Source organism: Carassius carassius, chromosome 11 (assembly GCF_963082965.1).
Source record: "Carassius carassius chromosome 11, fCarCar2.1, whole genome shotgun sequence".
NCBI lineage: Eukaryota > Metazoa > Chordata > Actinopteri > Cypriniformes > Cyprinidae > Carassius > Carassius carassius.
In genome coordinates, this window is record NC_081765.1 from 6,916,769 (window position 1) to 6,932,388 (window position 15,620).

The window sequence follows — 15,620 nt, forward strand, 5'->3', positions numbered from 1 at the left end:
AAAATGGGCAACAACAACAGGTTGGTCATGAAAAGCTGAGGCCACTTTCACCTCTCATAATAGTCATTCATCGAGAAGACTCTTTCTGTGTATTGGAAAGGACTCCTGATTAAGATTGAGATTTAAAAGGGCAAGTTAGTGATTGCATTAAAGCCCCAGTGGCCTAATGGATAAGGCACTGGCCTCCTAAGCCAGGGATTGTAGGTTCGAGTCCCATCTGGGGTGATTACAGCAGAGTGGTGCAGTGGGACAGTGCTGTGCCCATAACCCAGAGGTCGATGGATCAAAACCACCCTCTGCTAAGACATTTTACCTTCTAGACACTCTTGAATCCCTAAAAATGGGCAACATCCACAGGTTGGTCATGAAAAGCTGAAGCCACTTTCACCTCTCATAATAGTCATTCATCTAGAAGACTCTTTGTGCGTATTGTAAAGGACTCCTGATTAAAATTTAGATTTAAAAGGGCAAGTTAGAAAATGCATTAAAGCCCCAGTGGCCTAATGAATAAGGCACTGGCCTCCTAAGCCAGGTATTGTGGGTTCGAATCCCATCTAGGGTGATTACAGCAGAGTGGCGCAGCGGAAGCGTGCTGGGATCGAAACCACCCTCTGCTAAGACCTTTTACCTTCTAGACACTCGTGAATCCCTAAAAATGGGCAACATCCACAGGTCGGTCATGAAAAGCTGAGGCCACTTTCACCTCTCATAATAGTCATTCATCTAGAAGACTCTTTGTGCGTATTGTAAAGGACTCCTGATTAAAATTTAGATTTAAAAGGGCAAGTTAGAAAATGCATTAAAGCCCCAGTGGCCTAATGGATAAGGCACTGGCCTCCTAAGCCAGGTATTGTGGGTTCGAATCCCATCTAGGGTGATTACAGCAGAGTGGCGCAGCGGAAGCGTGCTGGGCCCATAACCCAGAGGTCGATGGATCGAAACCATCCTCTGCTAAGACATTTTACCTTCTAGACACTCTTGAATCCCTAAAAATGGGCAACATCCACAGGTTGGTCATGAAAAGCTGAGGCCACTTTCACCTCTCATAATAGTCATTCATCTAGAAGACTCTTTGTGTGTATTGTAAAGGACTCCTGATTAAGATTTAGATTTAAAAGGGCAAGTTAGAAAATGCTTTAAAGCCCCAGTGGCCTAATGGATAAGGCACTGGCCTCCTAAGCCAGATATTGTGGGTTCGAGTCCCATCTAGGGTGATTACAGCAGAGTGGCGCAGCGGAAGCGTGCTGGGCCCATAACCCAGAGGTCGATGGATCGAAACCATCCTCTGCTAAGACATTTTACCTTCTAGACAGTCTTGAATCCCTAAAAATGGGCAACAACAACAGGTTGGTCATGAAAAGCTGAGGCCACTTTCACCTCTCATAATAGTCATTCATCGAGAAGACTCTTTCTGTGTATTGGAAAGGACTCCTGATTAAGATTGAGATTTAAAAGGGCAAGTTAGTGATTGCATTAAAGCCCCAGTGGCCTAATGGATAAGGCACTGGCCTCCTAAGCCAGGGATTGTAGGTTCGAGTCCCATCTGGGGTGATTACAGCAGAGTGGTGCAGTGGGACAGTGCTGTGCCCATAACCCAGAGGTCAATGGATCGAAACCATCCTCTGCTAAGTCTTTTTAAATCTCAATCTTATTTAGGAGGCTTTTACTATACACACAAGTAATTAACTCATAGACACTCCAGAGGCACTGCCTCCTCAGACAGAGATTGTGGTTTCAAGTCCTGCCAAGATTCATTACAGCAGAGTGGCGCAGCGGAAGCGTGCTGGGCCCATAACCCAGAGGTCGATGGATCAAAACCACCCTCTGCTAAGACATTTTACCTTCTAGACACTCTTGAATCCCTAAAAATGGGCAACATCCACAGGTTGGTCATGAAAAGCTGAAGCCACTTTCACCTCTCATAATAGTCATTCATCTAGAAGACTCTTTGTGCGTATTGTAAAGGACTCCTGATTAAAATTTAGATTTAAAAGGGCAAGTTAGAAAATGCATTAAAGCCCCAGTGGCCTAATGAATAAGGCACTGGCCTCCTAAGCCAGGTATTGTGGGTTCGAATCCCATCTAGGGTGATTACAGCAGAGTGGCGCAGCGGAAGCGTGCTGGGATCGAAACCACCCTCTGCTAAGACCTTTTACCTTCTAGACACTCGTGAATCCCTAAAAATGGGCAACATCCACAGGTTGGTCATGAAAAGCTGAGGCCACTTTCACCTCTCATAATAGTCATTCATCTAGAAGACTCTTTGTGCGTATTGTAAAGGACTCCTGATTAAAATTTAGATTTAAAAGGGCAAGTTAGAAAATGCATTAAAGCCCCAGTGGCCTAATGGATAAGGCACTGGCCTCCTAAGCCAGGTATTGTGGGTTCGAATCCCATCTAGGGTGATTACAGCAGAGTGGCGCAGCGGAAGCGTGCTGGGCCCATAACCCAGAGGTCGATGGATCGAAACCATCCTCTGCTAAGACATTTTACCTTCTAGACACTCTTGAATCCCTAAAAATGGGCAACATCCACAGGTTGGTCATGAAAAGCTGAGGCCACTTTCACCTCTCATAATAGTCATTCATCTAGAAGACTCTTTGTGTGTATTGTAAAGGACTCCTGATTAAGATTTAGATTTAAAAGGGCAAGTTAGAAAATGCTTTAAAGCCCCAGTGGCCTAATGGATAAGGCACTGGCCTCCTAAGCCAGATATTGTGGGTTCGAGTCCCATCTAGGGTGATTACAGCAGAGTGGCGCAGCGGAAGCGTGCTGGGCCCATAACCCAGAGGTCGATGGATCGAAACCATCCTCTGCTAAGACATTTAACCTTCTAGACAGTCTTGAATCCCTAAAAATGGGCAACAACAACAGGTTGGTCATGAAAAGCTGAGGCCACTTTCACCTCTCATAATAGTCATTCATCGAGAAGACTCTGTCTGTGTATTGGAAAGGACTCCTGATTAAGATTGAGATTTAAAAGGGCAAGTTAGTGGTTGCATTAAAGCCCCAGTGGCCTAATGGATAAGGCACTGGCCTCCTAAGCCAGGGATTGTAGGTTCGAGTCCCATCTGGGGTGATTACAGCAGAGTGGTGCAGTGGGACAGTGCTGTGCCCATAACCCAGAGGTCAATGGATCGTAACCATGCTCTACTAAGTTGTTTTAAATCTCAATATTATTCAGGAGGCTTTTACTATACACACTAATAATTACCTCATAGACACTCCAGAAGCACTGGCATCCTCAGACAGAGATTGTGGTTTCAAGTCCTGTCAAGATTGATTACAGCAGAGTGGCGCAGCGGAAGCGTGCTGGGCCCATAACCCAGAGGTCAATGGATCGAAACCATCCTCTGCTAAGTCTTTTTAAATCTCAATCTTATTCAGGAGGCTTTTACAATACACACAAATAATTAACTCCTAGAAACTCCAGAGGCACTGGACTCCTAAGACAGGGATTGTGGGTTCGAGTCCCATCTGAGGTGATTACAGCAGAGTGGCGCAGCGGAAGCGTGCTGGGCCCATAACACAGAGGTCGATGAATCGAAGCCATCCTCTGCTAAGTCTTTTTAAATCTCAATCTTATTCAGGAGGCTTTTACTATACTCACAAATAATTAACTCATAGACACTCCAGAGGCACTGCCTTCTCAGACAGAGATTGTGGTTTCAAGTCCTGCCAATATTGATCACAGCAGAGTGGCGCAGCGGAAGCGTGCTGGGCCCATAACCCAGAGGTCGATGGATCGAAACCATCCTCTGCTAAGACCTTTTTCCTTCTAGACACTCTTGAATCCCTAAAAATGGGCAACAACCACAGGTTGGTCATGAAAAGCTGAGGCCACTTTCACCTCTCATAATAGTCATTCATCTAGAAGACTCTTTGTGTGTATTGTAAAGGATTCCTGATTAAGATTGAGATTTAAAAGGGCAAGTTAGCAAATGCGTTAAAGCCCCAGTGGCCTAATGGACAAGGCATTGCCCTTCTAAGCCAGGGATTGTGGGTTTGAATCCCATCTAGGGTGATTACTGCAGAGTGGTGCAGCGGAAGCGTGCTGGGCCCATAACCCATAGGTCGATGGATCAAAACCATCCTGTGCTAAGTCTTTTTAAATCTCAATCTTATTCAGGAGGCTTTTACAATACACACAAAAAGTTAACTCCTAGAAACTCCAGAGGCACTGGACTCCTAAGCCAGGGATTGTGGGTTCGAGTCCCATCTGGGGTGATTACAGCAGAGTGGCGCAGCGGAAGCATGTTGTGCCCATAACCTAGAGGTCGATGGATCGAAACCATCCTCTGCTAAGTCTTTTTAATTCTCAATCTTATTCAGGAGGCTTTTGCTATACACACAAAGAATTAACTCATAGACACTCCAGAGGCATTAGACTCCTCGGACAGAGATTGTGGTTTCGGATCGCATCAAGATTGATTACAGCAGAGTGGCGCAGCGGAAGCGTGCTGTGCCCATAACCCAGAGGTCGATGGATCAAAAACCATCCTCTGCTAAGTCTTTTTAAATCTCAATCTTATTCAGGAGGCTTTTACAATACACACAAAAAGTTAACTCCTAGAACTCCAGAGGCACTGGACTCCTAAGCCAGGGATTGTGGGTTCGAGTCCCATTTGTGGTCATTACAGCAGAGTGGCGCAGCGGAAGCATGCTGGGCCCATAACCTAGAGGTCGATGGATCGAAACCATCCTCTGCTAAGTCTTTTTAAATCTCAATCTTTATCAGGAGGCTTTTACAATACACAAAGAGTTAACTCCTAGAAACTCCAGAGGCACTGGCCTCCTCAGACAGAGATTGTGGGTTCAAGTCCTGTCAAGAAAGATTACAGCAGAGTGGCGCAGCGGAAGCGTGCTGGGCCCATAACCCAGAGGTCGATGGATCGAAACCATCCTCTGCTAAGTCTTTTTAAATCTCAATCTTATTCAGGAGGCTTTTGCTATACACACAAAGAATTAACTCATAGACACTCCAGAGGCACTGTGCTAAGTCTTTTTAAATCTCAATCTTATTCAGGAGGCTTTTACAATACACACAAAAAGTTAACTCCTAGAAACTCCAGAGGCACTGGACTCCTAAGCCAGGGATTGTGGGTTCGAGTCCCATCTGGGGTGATTACAGCAGAGTGGCGCAGCGGAAGCATACTGCGCCCATAACCTAGAGGTCGATGGATCAAACCGTCTCTGCTAAGTCTTTTTAAATCTCAATCTTTATCAGGAGGCTTTTACAATACACAAAGAGTTAACTCCTAGAAACTCCAGAGGCACTGGCCTCCTCAGACAGAGATTGTGGTTTCAAGTCCTATCAAGATCGATTACAGCAGAGTGGCGCAGCGGAAGCGTGCTGTGCCCATAACCCAGAGGTCGATGGATCAAAAACCATCCTCTGCTAAGTCTTTTTAAATCTCAATCTTATTTAGGAGGCTTTTACTATACACACAAATAATTAACTCATAGACACTCCAGAGGCACTGCCTCCTCAGACAGAGATTGTGGTTTCAAGTCCTGCCAAGCTTCATTACAGCAGAGTGGCGCAGCGGAAGCGTGCTGGGCCCATAACCCAGAGGTCAATGGATCGAAACCATCCTCTGCTAAGTCTTTTTAAATCTCAATCTTATTTAGGAGGCTTTTACTATACACACAAATAATTAACTCATAGACACTCCAGAGGCACTGCCTCCTCAGACAGAGATTGTGGTTTCAAGTCCTGCCAAGATTCATTACAGCAGAGTGGCGCAGCGGAAGCGTGCTGGGCCCATAACCCAGAGGTCGATGGATCGAAACCACCCTCTGCTAAGACCTTTTACCTTCTAGACACTCTTGAATCCCTAAAAATGGGCAACATCCACAGGTTGGTCATGAAAAGCTGAGGCCACTTTCACCTCTCATAATAGTCATTCATCTAGAAGACTCTTTGTGCGTATTGTAAAGGACTCCTGATTAAAATTTAGATTTAAAAGGGCAAGTTAGAAAACGCATTAAAGCCCCAGTGGCCTAATGGATAAGGCACTGGCCTCCTAAGCCAGGTATTGTGGGTTCGAATCCCATCTAGGGTGATTACAGCAGAGTGGCGCAGCGGAAGCGTGCTGGGCCCATAACCCAGAGGTCGATGGATCGAAACCATCCTCTGCTAAGACATTTTACCTTCTAGACACTCTTGAATCCCTAAAAATGGGCAACAACAACAGGTTGGTCATGAAAAGCTGAGGCCACTTTCACCTCTCATAATAGTCATTCATCGAGAAGACTCTTTCTGTGTATTGGAAAGGACTCCTGATTAAGATTGAGATTTAAAAGGGCAAGTTAGTAACTGCATTAAAGCCCCAGTGGCCTAATGGATAAGGCACTAGCCTCCTAAGCCAGGGATTGTAGGTTTGAGTCACATCTGGGGTGATTACAGCAGAGTGGTGCAGTGGGATCGTGCTGTGCCCATAACCCAGAAGCCAATGGATCGTAACCATCCTCTACTAAGTTGTTTTAAATCTCAATATTATTCAGGAGGCTTTTACTATACACACTAATAATTACCTCATAGACACTCCAGAAGCACTGGCCTCCTCAGACAGAGATTGTGGTTTCAAGTCCTGTCAAGATTGATTACAGCAGGGTTGCGCAGCGGAAGCGTGCTGGGCCCGTAACCCAGAGGTCTATGGATCGAAACCATCCTCTGCTAAGTCTTTTTAAATCTCAATCTTATTCAGGAGGATTTTACAATACAAACAAAAAGTTAACTCCTGGAAACTCCAGAGGCACTGGACTCCTAAGCCAGGGATTGTGGGTTCGAGTCCCATCTGGGGAGATTACAGCAGAATGGTGCAGCGGAAGCGTGCTGGGCCCATAACCCAGAGGTCGATGGATCAAAACCATCCTCTGCTAAGACCTTTTACCTTCTAGACACTCTTGAATCCCTAAAAATGGGCAACAACCACAGGTTGGTCAAGAAAAGCTAAGGCCACTTTCACCTCTCATAATAGTCATTCATCTAGAAGACTCTTTGTGTGTATTGTAAAGGATTCCTGATTAAGATTGAGATTTAAAAGGGCAAGTTAGCATGGACAAGGCACTGGCCTCCTAAGCCAGGGATTGTGGGTTCGAGTCCCATCTGGGGTGATTACAGCAGAATGGTGCAGCGGAAGCGTGCTGGGCCCATAACCCAGAGGTCGATGTATTGAAACCATCCTCTGCTAAGTCTTTTTAAATCTCAATCTTATTCAGGAGGCTTTTACAATACACAAAGAGTTAACTCCTATAAACTCCAGAGGCACTGGCCTCCTCAGACAGAGATTGTGGTTTCAAGTCCTGTCAAGATCGATTACAGCAGAGTTGCGCAGCGGAAGCGTGCCGGGCCCATAACGCAGAGGTCGATGGATCGAAACCACCCTCTGCTAAGACATTTTACCTTCTAGACACTCTTGAATCCCTAAAAATGGGCAACATCCACAGGTTGGTCATGAAAAGCTGAAGCCACTTTCACCTCTCATAATAGTCATTCATCTAGAAGACTCTTTGTGCGTATTGTAAAGGACTCCTGATTAAAATTTAGATTTAAAAGGGCAAGTTAGAAAATGCATTAAAGCCCCAGTGGCCTAATGAATAAGGCACTGGCCTCCTAAGCCAGGTATTGTGGGTTCGAATCCCATCTAGGGTGATTACAGCAGAGTGGCGCAGCGGAAGCGTGCTGGGATCGAAACCACCCTCTGCTAAGACCTTTTACCTTCTAGACACTCGTGAATCCCTAAAAATGGGCAACATCCACAGGTCGGTCATGAAAAGCTGAGGCCACTTTCACCTCTCATAATAGTCATTCATCTAGAAGACTCTTTGTGCGTATTGTAAAGGACTCCTGATTAAAATTTAGATTTAAAAGGGCAAGTTAGAAAATGCATTAAAGCCCCAGTGGCCTAATGGATAAGGCACTGGCCTCCTAAGCCAGGTATTGTGGGTTCGAATCCCATCTAGGGTGATTACAGCAGAGTGGCGCAGCGGAAGCGTGCTGGGCCCATAACCCAGAGGTCGATGGATCGAAACCATCCTCTGCTAAGACATTTTACCTTCTAGACACTCTTGAATCCCTAAAAATGGGCAACATCCACAGGTTGGTCATGAAAAGCTGAGGCCACTTTCACCTCTCATAATAGTCATTCATCTAGAAGACTCTTTGTGTGTATTGTAAAGGACTCCTGATTAAGATTTAGATTTAAAAGGGCAAGTTAGAAAATGCTTTAAAGCCCCAGTGGCCTAATGGATAAGGCACTGGCCTCCTAAGCCAGATATTGTGGGTTCGAGTCCCATCTAGGGTGATTACAGCAGAGTGGCGCAGCGGAAGCGTGCTGGGCCCATAACCCAGAGGTCGATGGATCGAAACCATCCTCTGCTAAGACATTTTACCTTCTAGACAGTCTTGAATCCCTAAAAATGGGCAACAACAACAGGTTGGTCATGAAAAGCTGAGGCCACTTTCACCTCTCATAATAGTCATTCATCGAGAAGACTCTTTCTGTGTATTGGAAAGGACTCCTGATTAAGATTGAGATTTAAAAGGGCAAGTTAGTGATTGCATTAAAGCCCCAGTGGCCTAATGGATAAGGCACTGGCCTCCTAAGCCAGGGATTGTAGGTTCGAGTCCCATCTGGGGTGATTACAGCAGAGTGGTGCAGTGGGACAGTGCTGTGCCCATAACCCAGAGGTCAATGGATCGAAACCATCCTCTGCTAAGTCTTTTTAAATCTCAATCTTATTTAGGAGGCTTTTACTATACACACAAGTAATTAACTCATAGACACTCCAGAGGCACTGCCTCCTCAGACAGAGATTGTGGTTTCAAGTCCTGCCAAGATTCATTACAGCAGAGTGGCGCAGCGGAAGCGTGCTGGGCCCATAACCCAGAGGTCGATGGATCAAAACCACCCTCTGCTAAGACATTTTACCTTCTAGACACTCTTGAATCCCTAAAAATGGGCAACATCCACAGGTTGGTCATGAAAAGCTGAAGCCACTTTCACCTCTCATAATAGTCATTCATCTAGAAGACTCTTTGTGCGTATTGTAAAGGACTCCTGATTAAAATTTAGATTTAAAAGGGCAAGTTAGAAAATGCATTAAAGCCCCAGTGGCCTAATGAATAAGGCACTGGCCTCCTAAGCCAGGTATTGTGGGTTCGAATCCCATCTAGGGTGATTACAGCAGAGTGGCGCAGCGGAAGCGTGCTGGGATCGAAACCACCCTCTGCTAAGACCTTTTACCTTCTAGACACTCGTGAATCCCTAAAAATGGGCAACATCCACAGGTCGGTCATGAAAAGCTGAGGCCACTTTCACCTCTCATAATAGTCATTCATCTAGAAGACTCTTTGTGCGTATTGTAAAGGACTCCTGATTAAAATTTAGATTTAAAAGGGCAAGTTAGAAAATGCATTAAAGCCCCAGTGGCCTAATGGATAAGGCACTGGCCTCCTAAGCCAGGTATTGTGGGTTCGAATCCCATCTAGGGTGATTACAGCAGAGTGGCGCAGCGGAAGCGTGCTGGGCCCATAACCCAGAGGTCGATGGATCGAAACCATCCTCTGCTAAGACATTTTACCTTCTAGACACTCTTGAATCCCTAAAAATGGGCAACATCCACAGGTTGGTCATGAAAAGCTGAGGCCACTTTCACCTCTCATAATAGTCATTCATCTAGAAGACTCTTTGTGTGTATTGTAAAGGACTCCTGATTAAGATTTAGATTTAAAAGGGCAAGTTAGAAAATGCTTTAAAGCCCCAGTGGCCTAATGGATAAGGCACTGGCCTCCTAAGCCAGATATTGTGGGTTCGAGTCCCATCTAGGGTGATTACAGCAGAGTGGCGCAGCGGAAGCGTGCTGGGCCCATAACCCAGAGGTCGATGGATCGAAACCATCCTCTGCTAAGACATTTTACCTTCTAGACAGTCTTGAATCCCTAAAAATGGGCAACAACAACAGGTTGGTCATGAAAAGCTGAGGCCACTTTCACCTCTCATAATAGTCATTCATCGAGAAGACTCTTTCTGTGTATTGGAAAGGACTCCTGATTAAGATTGAGATTTAAAAGGGCAAGTTAGTGATTGCATTAAAGCCCCAGTGGCCTAATGGATAAGGCACTGGCCTCCTAAGCCAGGGATTGTAGGTTCGAGTCCCATCTGGGGTGATTACAGCAGAGTGGTGCAGTGGGACAGTGCTGTGCCCATAACCCAGAGGTCAATGGATCGAAACCATCCTCTGCTAAGTCTTTTTAAATCTCAATCTTATTTAGGAGGCTTTTACTATACACACAAGTAATTAACTCATAGACACTCCAGAGGCACTGCCTCCTCAGACAGAGATTGTGGTTTCAAGTCCTGCCAAGATTCATTACAGCAGAGTGGCGCAGCGGAAGCGTGCTGGGCCCATAACCCAGAGGTCGATGGATCAAAACCACCCTCTGCTAAGACATTTTACCTTCTAGACACTCTTGAATCCCTAAAAATGGGCAACATCCACAGGTTGGTCATGAAAAGCTGAAGCCACTTTCACCTCTCATAATAGTCATTCATCTAGAAGACTCTTTGTGCGTATTGTAAAGGACTCCTGATTAAAATTTAGATTTAAAAGGGCAAGTTAGAAAATGCATTAAAGCCCCAGTGGCCTAATGAATAAGGCACTGGCCTCCTAAGCCAGGTATTGTGGGTTCGAATCCCATCTAGGGTGATTACAGCAGAGTGGCGCAGCGGAAGCGTGCTGGGATCGAAACCACCCTCTGCTAAGACCTTTTACCTTCTAGACACTCGTGAATCCCTAAAAATGGGCAACATCCACAGGTTGGTCATGAAAAGCTGAGGCCACTTTCACCTCTCATAATAGTCATTCATCTAGAAGACTCTTTGTGCGTATTGTAAAGGACTCCTGATTAAAATTTAGATTTAAAAGGGCAAGTTAGAAAATGCATTAAAGCCCCAGTGGCCTAATGGATAAGGCACTGGCCTCCTAAGCCAGGTATTGTGGGTTCGAATCCCATCTAGGGTGATTACAGCAGAGTGGCGCAGCGGAAGCGTGCTGGGCCCATAACCCAGAGGTCGATGGATCGAAACCATCCTCTGCTAAGACATTTTACCTTCTAGACACTCTTGAATCCCTAAAAATGGGCAACATCCACAGGTTGGTCATGAAAAGCTGAGGCCACTTTCACCTCTCATAATAGTCATTCATCTAGAAGACTCTTTGTGTGTATTGTAAAGGACTCCTGATTAAGATTTAGATTTAAAAGGGCAAGTTAGAAAATGCTTTAAAGCCCCAGTGGCCTAATGGATAAGGCACTGGCCTCCTAAGCCAGATATTGTGGGTTCGAGTCCCATCTAGGGTGATTACAGCAGAGTGGCGCAGCGGAAGCGTGCTGGGCCCATAACCCAGAGGTCGATGGATCGAAACCATCCTCTGCTAAGACATTTAACCTTCTAGACAGTCTTGAATCCCTAAAAATGGGCAACAACAACAGGTTGGTCATGAAAAGCTGAGGCCACTTTCACCTCTCATAATAGTCATTCATCGAGAAGACTCTTTCTGTGTATTGGAAAGGACTCCTGATTAAGATTGAGATTTAAAAGGGCAAGTTAGTGATTGCATTAAAGCCCCAGTGGCCTAATGGATAAGGCACTGGCCTCCTAAGCCAGGGATTGTAGGTTCGAGTCCCATCTGGGGTGATTACAGCAGAGTGGTGCAGTGGGACAGTGCTGTGCCCATAACCCAGAGGTCAATGGATCGTAACCATGCTCTACTAAGTTGTTTTAAATCTCAATATTATTCAGGAGGCTTTTACTATACACACTAATAATTACCTCATAGACACTCCAGAAGCACTGGCATCCTCAGACAGAGATTGTGGTTTCAAGTCCTGTCAAGATTGATTACAGCAGAGTGGCGCAGCGGAAGCGTGCTGGGCCCATAACCCAGAGGTCAATGGATCGAAACCATCCTCTGCTAAGTCTTTTTAAATCTCAATCTTATTCAGGAGGCTTTTACAATACACACAAATAATTAACTCCTAGAAACTCCAGAGGCACTGGACTCCTAAGACAGGGATTGTGGGTTCGAGTCCCATCTGAGGTGATTACAGCAGAGTGGCGCAGCGGAAGCGTGCTGGGCCCATAACACAGAGGTCGATGAATCGAAGCCATCCTCTGCTAAGTCTTTTTAAATCTCAATCTTATTCAGGAGGCTTTTACTATACTCACAAATAATTAACTCATAGACACTCCAGAGGCACTGCCTTCTCAGACAGAGATTGTGGTTTCAAGTCCTGCCAATATTGATCACAGCAGAGTGGCGCAGCGGAAGCGTGCTGGGCCCATAACCCAGAGGTCGATGGATCGAAACCATCCTCTGCTAAGACCTTTTACCTTCTAGACACTCTTGAATCCCTAAAAATGGGCAACAACCACAGGTTGGTCATGAAAAGCTGAGGCCACTTTCACCTCTCATAATAGTCATTCATCTAGAAGACTCTTTGTGTGTATTGTAAAGGATTCCTGATTAAGATTGAGATTTAAAAGGGCAAGTTAGCAAATGCGTTAAAGCCCCAGTGGCCTAATGGACAAGGCATTGCCCTTCTAAGCCAGGGATTGTGGGTTTGAATCCCATCTAGGGTGATTACTGCAGAGTGGTGCAGCGGAAGCGTGCTGGGCCCATAACCCATAGGTCGATGGATCAAAACCATCCTGTGTTAAGTCTTTTTAAATCTCAATCTTATTCAGGAGGCTTTTACAATACACACAAAAAGTTAACTCCTAGAAACTCCAGAGGCACTGGACTCCTAAGCCAGGGATTGTGGGTTCGAGTCCCATCTGGGGTGATTACAGCAGAGTGGCGCAGCGGAAGCATGTTGTGCCCATAACCTAGAGGTCGATGGATCGAAACCATCCTCTGCTAAGTCTTTTTAATTCTCAATCTTATTCAGGAGGCTTTTGCTATACACACAAAGAATTAACTCATAGACACTCCAGAGGCATTAGACTCCTCGGACAGAGATTGTGGTTTCGGATCGCATCAAGATTGATTACAGCAGAGTGGCGCAGCGGAAGCGTGCTGTGCCCATAACCCAGAGGTCGATGGATCAAAAACCATCCTCTGCTAAGTCTTTTTAAATCTCAATCTTATTCAGGAGGCTTTTACAATACACACAAAAAGTTAACTCCTAGAACTCCAGAGGCACTGGACTCCTAAGCCAGGGATTGTGGGTTCGAGTCCCATTTGTGGTCATTACAGCAGAGTGGCGCAGCGGAAGCATGCTGGGCCCATAACCTAGAGGTCGATGGATCGAAACCATCCTCTGCTAAGTCTTTTTTAAATCTCAATCTTTATCAGGAGGCTTTTACAATACACAAAGAGTTAACTCCTAGAAACTCCAGAGGCACTGGCCTCCTCAGACAGAGATTGTGGGTTCAAGTCCTGTCAAGAAAGATTACAGCAGAGTGGCGCAGCGGAAGCGTGCTGGGCCCATAACCCAGAGGTCGATGGATCGAAACCATCCTCTGCTAAGTCTTTTTAAATCTCAATCTTATTCAGGAGGCTTTTGCTATACACACAAAGAATTAACTCATAGACACTCCAGAGGCACTGTGCTAAGTCTTTTTAAATCTCAATCTTATTCAGGAGGCTTTTACAATACACACAAAAAGTTAACTCCTAGAAACTCCAGAGGCACTGGACTCCTAAGCCAGGGATTGTGGGTTCGAGTCCCATCTGGGGTGATTACAGCAGAGTGGCGCAGCGGAAGCATACTGCGCCCATAACCTAGAGGTCAATGGATCGAAACCGTCTTTTTAAATCTCAATCTTTATCAGGAGGCTTTTACAATACACAAAGAGTTAACTCCTAGAAACTCCAGAGGCACTGGCCTCCTCAGACAGAGATTGTGGTTTCAAGTCCTGTCAAGATCGATTACAGCAGAGTGGCGCAGCGGAAGCGTGCTGTGCCCATAACCCAGAGGTCGATGGATCAAAAACCATCCTCTGCTAAGTCTTTTTAAATCTCAATCTTATTTAGGAGGCTTTTACTATACACACAAATAAATAACTCATAGACACTCCAGAGGCACTGCCTCCTCAGACAGAGATTGTGGTTTCAAGTCCTGCCAAGCTTCATTACAGCAGAGTGGCGCAGCGGAAGCGTGCTGGGCCCATAACCCAGAGGTCAATGGATCGAAACCATCCTCTGCTAAGTCTTTTTAAATCTCAATCTTATTTAGGAGGCTTTTACTATACACACAAATAATTAACTCATAGACACTCCAGAGGCACTGCCTCCTCAGACAGAGATTGTGGTTTCAAGTCCTGCCAAGATTCATTACAGCAGAGTGGCGCAGCGGAAGCGTGCTGGGCCCATAACCCAGAGGTCGATGGATCGAAACCACCCTCTGCTAAGACCTTTTACCTTCTAGACACTCTTGAATCCCTAAAAATGGGCAACATCCACAGGTTGGTCATGAAAAGCTGAGGCCACTTTCACCTCTCATAATAGTCATTCATCTAGAAGACTCTTTGTGCGTATTGTAAAGGACTCCTGATTAAAATTTAGATTTAAAAGGGCAAGTTAGAAAACGCATTAAAGCCCCAGTGGCCTAATGGATAAGGCACTGGCCTCCTAAGCCAGGTATTGTGGGTTCGAATCCCATCTAGGGTGATTACAGCAGAGTGGCGCAGCGGAAGCGTGCTGGGCCCATAACCCAGAGGTCGATGGATCGAAACCATCCTCTGCTAAGACATTTTACCTTCTAGACACTCTTGAATCCCTAAAAATGGGCAACAACAACAGGTTGGTCATGAAAAGCTGAGGCCACTTTCACCTCTCATAATAGTCATTCATCGAGAAGACTCTTTCTGTGTATTGGAAAGGACTCCTGATTAAGATTGAGATTTAAAAGGGCAAGTTAGTAACTGCATTAAAGCCCCAGTGGCCTAATGGATAAGGCACTAGCCTCCTAAGCCAGGGATTGTAGGTTCGAGTCACATCTGGGGTGATTACAGCAGAGTGGTGCAGTGGGATCGTGCTGTGCCCATAACCCAGAAGCCAATGGATCGTAACCATCCTCTACTAAGTTGTTTTAAATCTCAATATTATTCAGGAGGCTTTTACTATACACACTAATAATTACCTCATAGACACTCCAGAAGCACTGGCCTCCTCAGACAGAGATTGTGGTTTCAAGTCCTGTCAAGATTGATTACAGCAGGGTTGCGCAGCGGAAGCGTGCTGGGCCCATAACCCAGAGGTCTATGGATCGAAACCATCCTCTGCTAAGTCTTTTTAAATCTCAATCTTATTCAGGAGGATTTTACAATACAAACAAAAAGTTAACTCCTGGAAACTCCAGAGGCACTGGACTCCTAAGCCAGGGATTGTGGGTTCGAGTCCCATCTGGGGAGATTACAGCAGAATGGTGCAGCGGAAGCGTGCTGGGCCCATAACCCAGAGGTCGATGGATCAAAACCATCCTCTGCTAAGACCTTTTACCTTCTAGACACTCTTGAATCCCTAAAAATGGGCAACAACCACAGGTTGGTCAAGAAAAGCTAAGGCCACTTTCACCTCTCATAATAGTCATTCATCTAGAAGACTCTTTG

General features: G+C 45.5%; 18 non-coding genes across 18 annotated transcripts; all 18 read left to right on the forward strand.

Moving 5' to 3' along the window:
* The first annotated feature begins 152 nt into the window (after window positions 1–152).
* Window positions 153–225, forward strand: trnar-ccu (transfer RNA arginine (anticodon CCU)). The gene has a single exon. It is a non-coding gene; the product is annotated as a tRNA-Arg (tRNA).
* Window positions 226–804: 579 nt separating this feature from the next.
* On the forward strand, window positions 805–877 carry trnar-ccu (transfer RNA arginine (anticodon CCU)). The gene has a single exon. It is a non-coding gene; the product is annotated as a tRNA-Arg (tRNA).
* Window positions 878–1,141: 264 nt separating this feature from the next.
* trnar-ccu (transfer RNA arginine (anticodon CCU)) lies at window positions 1,142–1,214 on the forward strand. Its single transcript has one exon. It is a non-coding gene; the product is annotated as a tRNA-Arg (tRNA).
* A 264-nt stretch (window positions 1,215–1,478) lies between these two features.
* Window positions 1,479–1,551, forward strand: trnar-ccu (transfer RNA arginine (anticodon CCU)). Its single transcript has one exon. It is a non-coding gene; the product is annotated as a tRNA-Arg (tRNA).
* Window positions 1,552–2,332: 781 nt separating this feature from the next.
* On the forward strand, window positions 2,333–2,405 carry trnar-ccu (transfer RNA arginine (anticodon CCU)). The gene has a single exon. It is a non-coding gene; the product is annotated as a tRNA-Arg (tRNA).
* Window positions 2,406–2,669: 264 nt separating this feature from the next.
* On the forward strand, window positions 2,670–2,742 carry trnar-ccu (transfer RNA arginine (anticodon CCU)). The gene has a single exon. It is a non-coding gene; the product is annotated as a tRNA-Arg (tRNA).
* A 264-nt stretch (window positions 2,743–3,006) lies between these two features.
* On the forward strand, window positions 3,007–3,079 carry trnar-ccu (transfer RNA arginine (anticodon CCU)). The gene has a single exon. It is a non-coding gene; the product is annotated as a tRNA-Arg (tRNA).
* A 2,913-nt stretch (window positions 3,080–5,992) lies between these two features.
* trnar-ccu (transfer RNA arginine (anticodon CCU)) lies at window positions 5,993–6,065 on the forward strand. The gene has a single exon. It is a non-coding gene; the product is annotated as a tRNA-Arg (tRNA).
* A 1,834-nt stretch (window positions 6,066–7,899) lies between these two features.
* On the forward strand, window positions 7,900–7,972 carry trnar-ccu (transfer RNA arginine (anticodon CCU)). The gene has a single exon. It is a non-coding gene; the product is annotated as a tRNA-Arg (tRNA).
* A 264-nt stretch (window positions 7,973–8,236) lies between these two features.
* trnar-ccu (transfer RNA arginine (anticodon CCU)) lies at window positions 8,237–8,309 on the forward strand. Its single transcript has one exon. It is a non-coding gene; the product is annotated as a tRNA-Arg (tRNA).
* Window positions 8,310–8,573: 264 nt separating this feature from the next.
* On the forward strand, window positions 8,574–8,646 carry trnar-ccu (transfer RNA arginine (anticodon CCU)). Its single transcript has one exon. It is a non-coding gene; the product is annotated as a tRNA-Arg (tRNA).
* A 781-nt stretch (window positions 8,647–9,427) lies between these two features.
* Window positions 9,428–9,500, forward strand: trnar-ccu (transfer RNA arginine (anticodon CCU)). The gene has a single exon. It is a non-coding gene; the product is annotated as a tRNA-Arg (tRNA).
* Window positions 9,501–9,764: 264 nt separating this feature from the next.
* trnar-ccu (transfer RNA arginine (anticodon CCU)) lies at window positions 9,765–9,837 on the forward strand. Its single transcript has one exon. It is a non-coding gene; the product is annotated as a tRNA-Arg (tRNA).
* Window positions 9,838–10,101: 264 nt separating this feature from the next.
* On the forward strand, window positions 10,102–10,174 carry trnar-ccu (transfer RNA arginine (anticodon CCU)). Its single transcript has one exon. It is a non-coding gene; the product is annotated as a tRNA-Arg (tRNA).
* Window positions 10,175–10,955: 781 nt separating this feature from the next.
* On the forward strand, window positions 10,956–11,028 carry trnar-ccu (transfer RNA arginine (anticodon CCU)). Its single transcript has one exon. It is a non-coding gene; the product is annotated as a tRNA-Arg (tRNA).
* Window positions 11,029–11,292: 264 nt separating this feature from the next.
* Window positions 11,293–11,365, forward strand: trnar-ccu (transfer RNA arginine (anticodon CCU)). Its single transcript has one exon. It is a non-coding gene; the product is annotated as a tRNA-Arg (tRNA).
* A 264-nt stretch (window positions 11,366–11,629) lies between these two features.
* Window positions 11,630–11,702, forward strand: trnar-ccu (transfer RNA arginine (anticodon CCU)). The gene has a single exon. It is a non-coding gene; the product is annotated as a tRNA-Arg (tRNA).
* Window positions 11,703–14,606: 2,904 nt separating this feature from the next.
* trnar-ccu (transfer RNA arginine (anticodon CCU)) lies at window positions 14,607–14,679 on the forward strand. The gene has a single exon. It is a non-coding gene; the product is annotated as a tRNA-Arg (tRNA).
* Window positions 14,680–15,620: the final 941 nt, after the last annotated feature.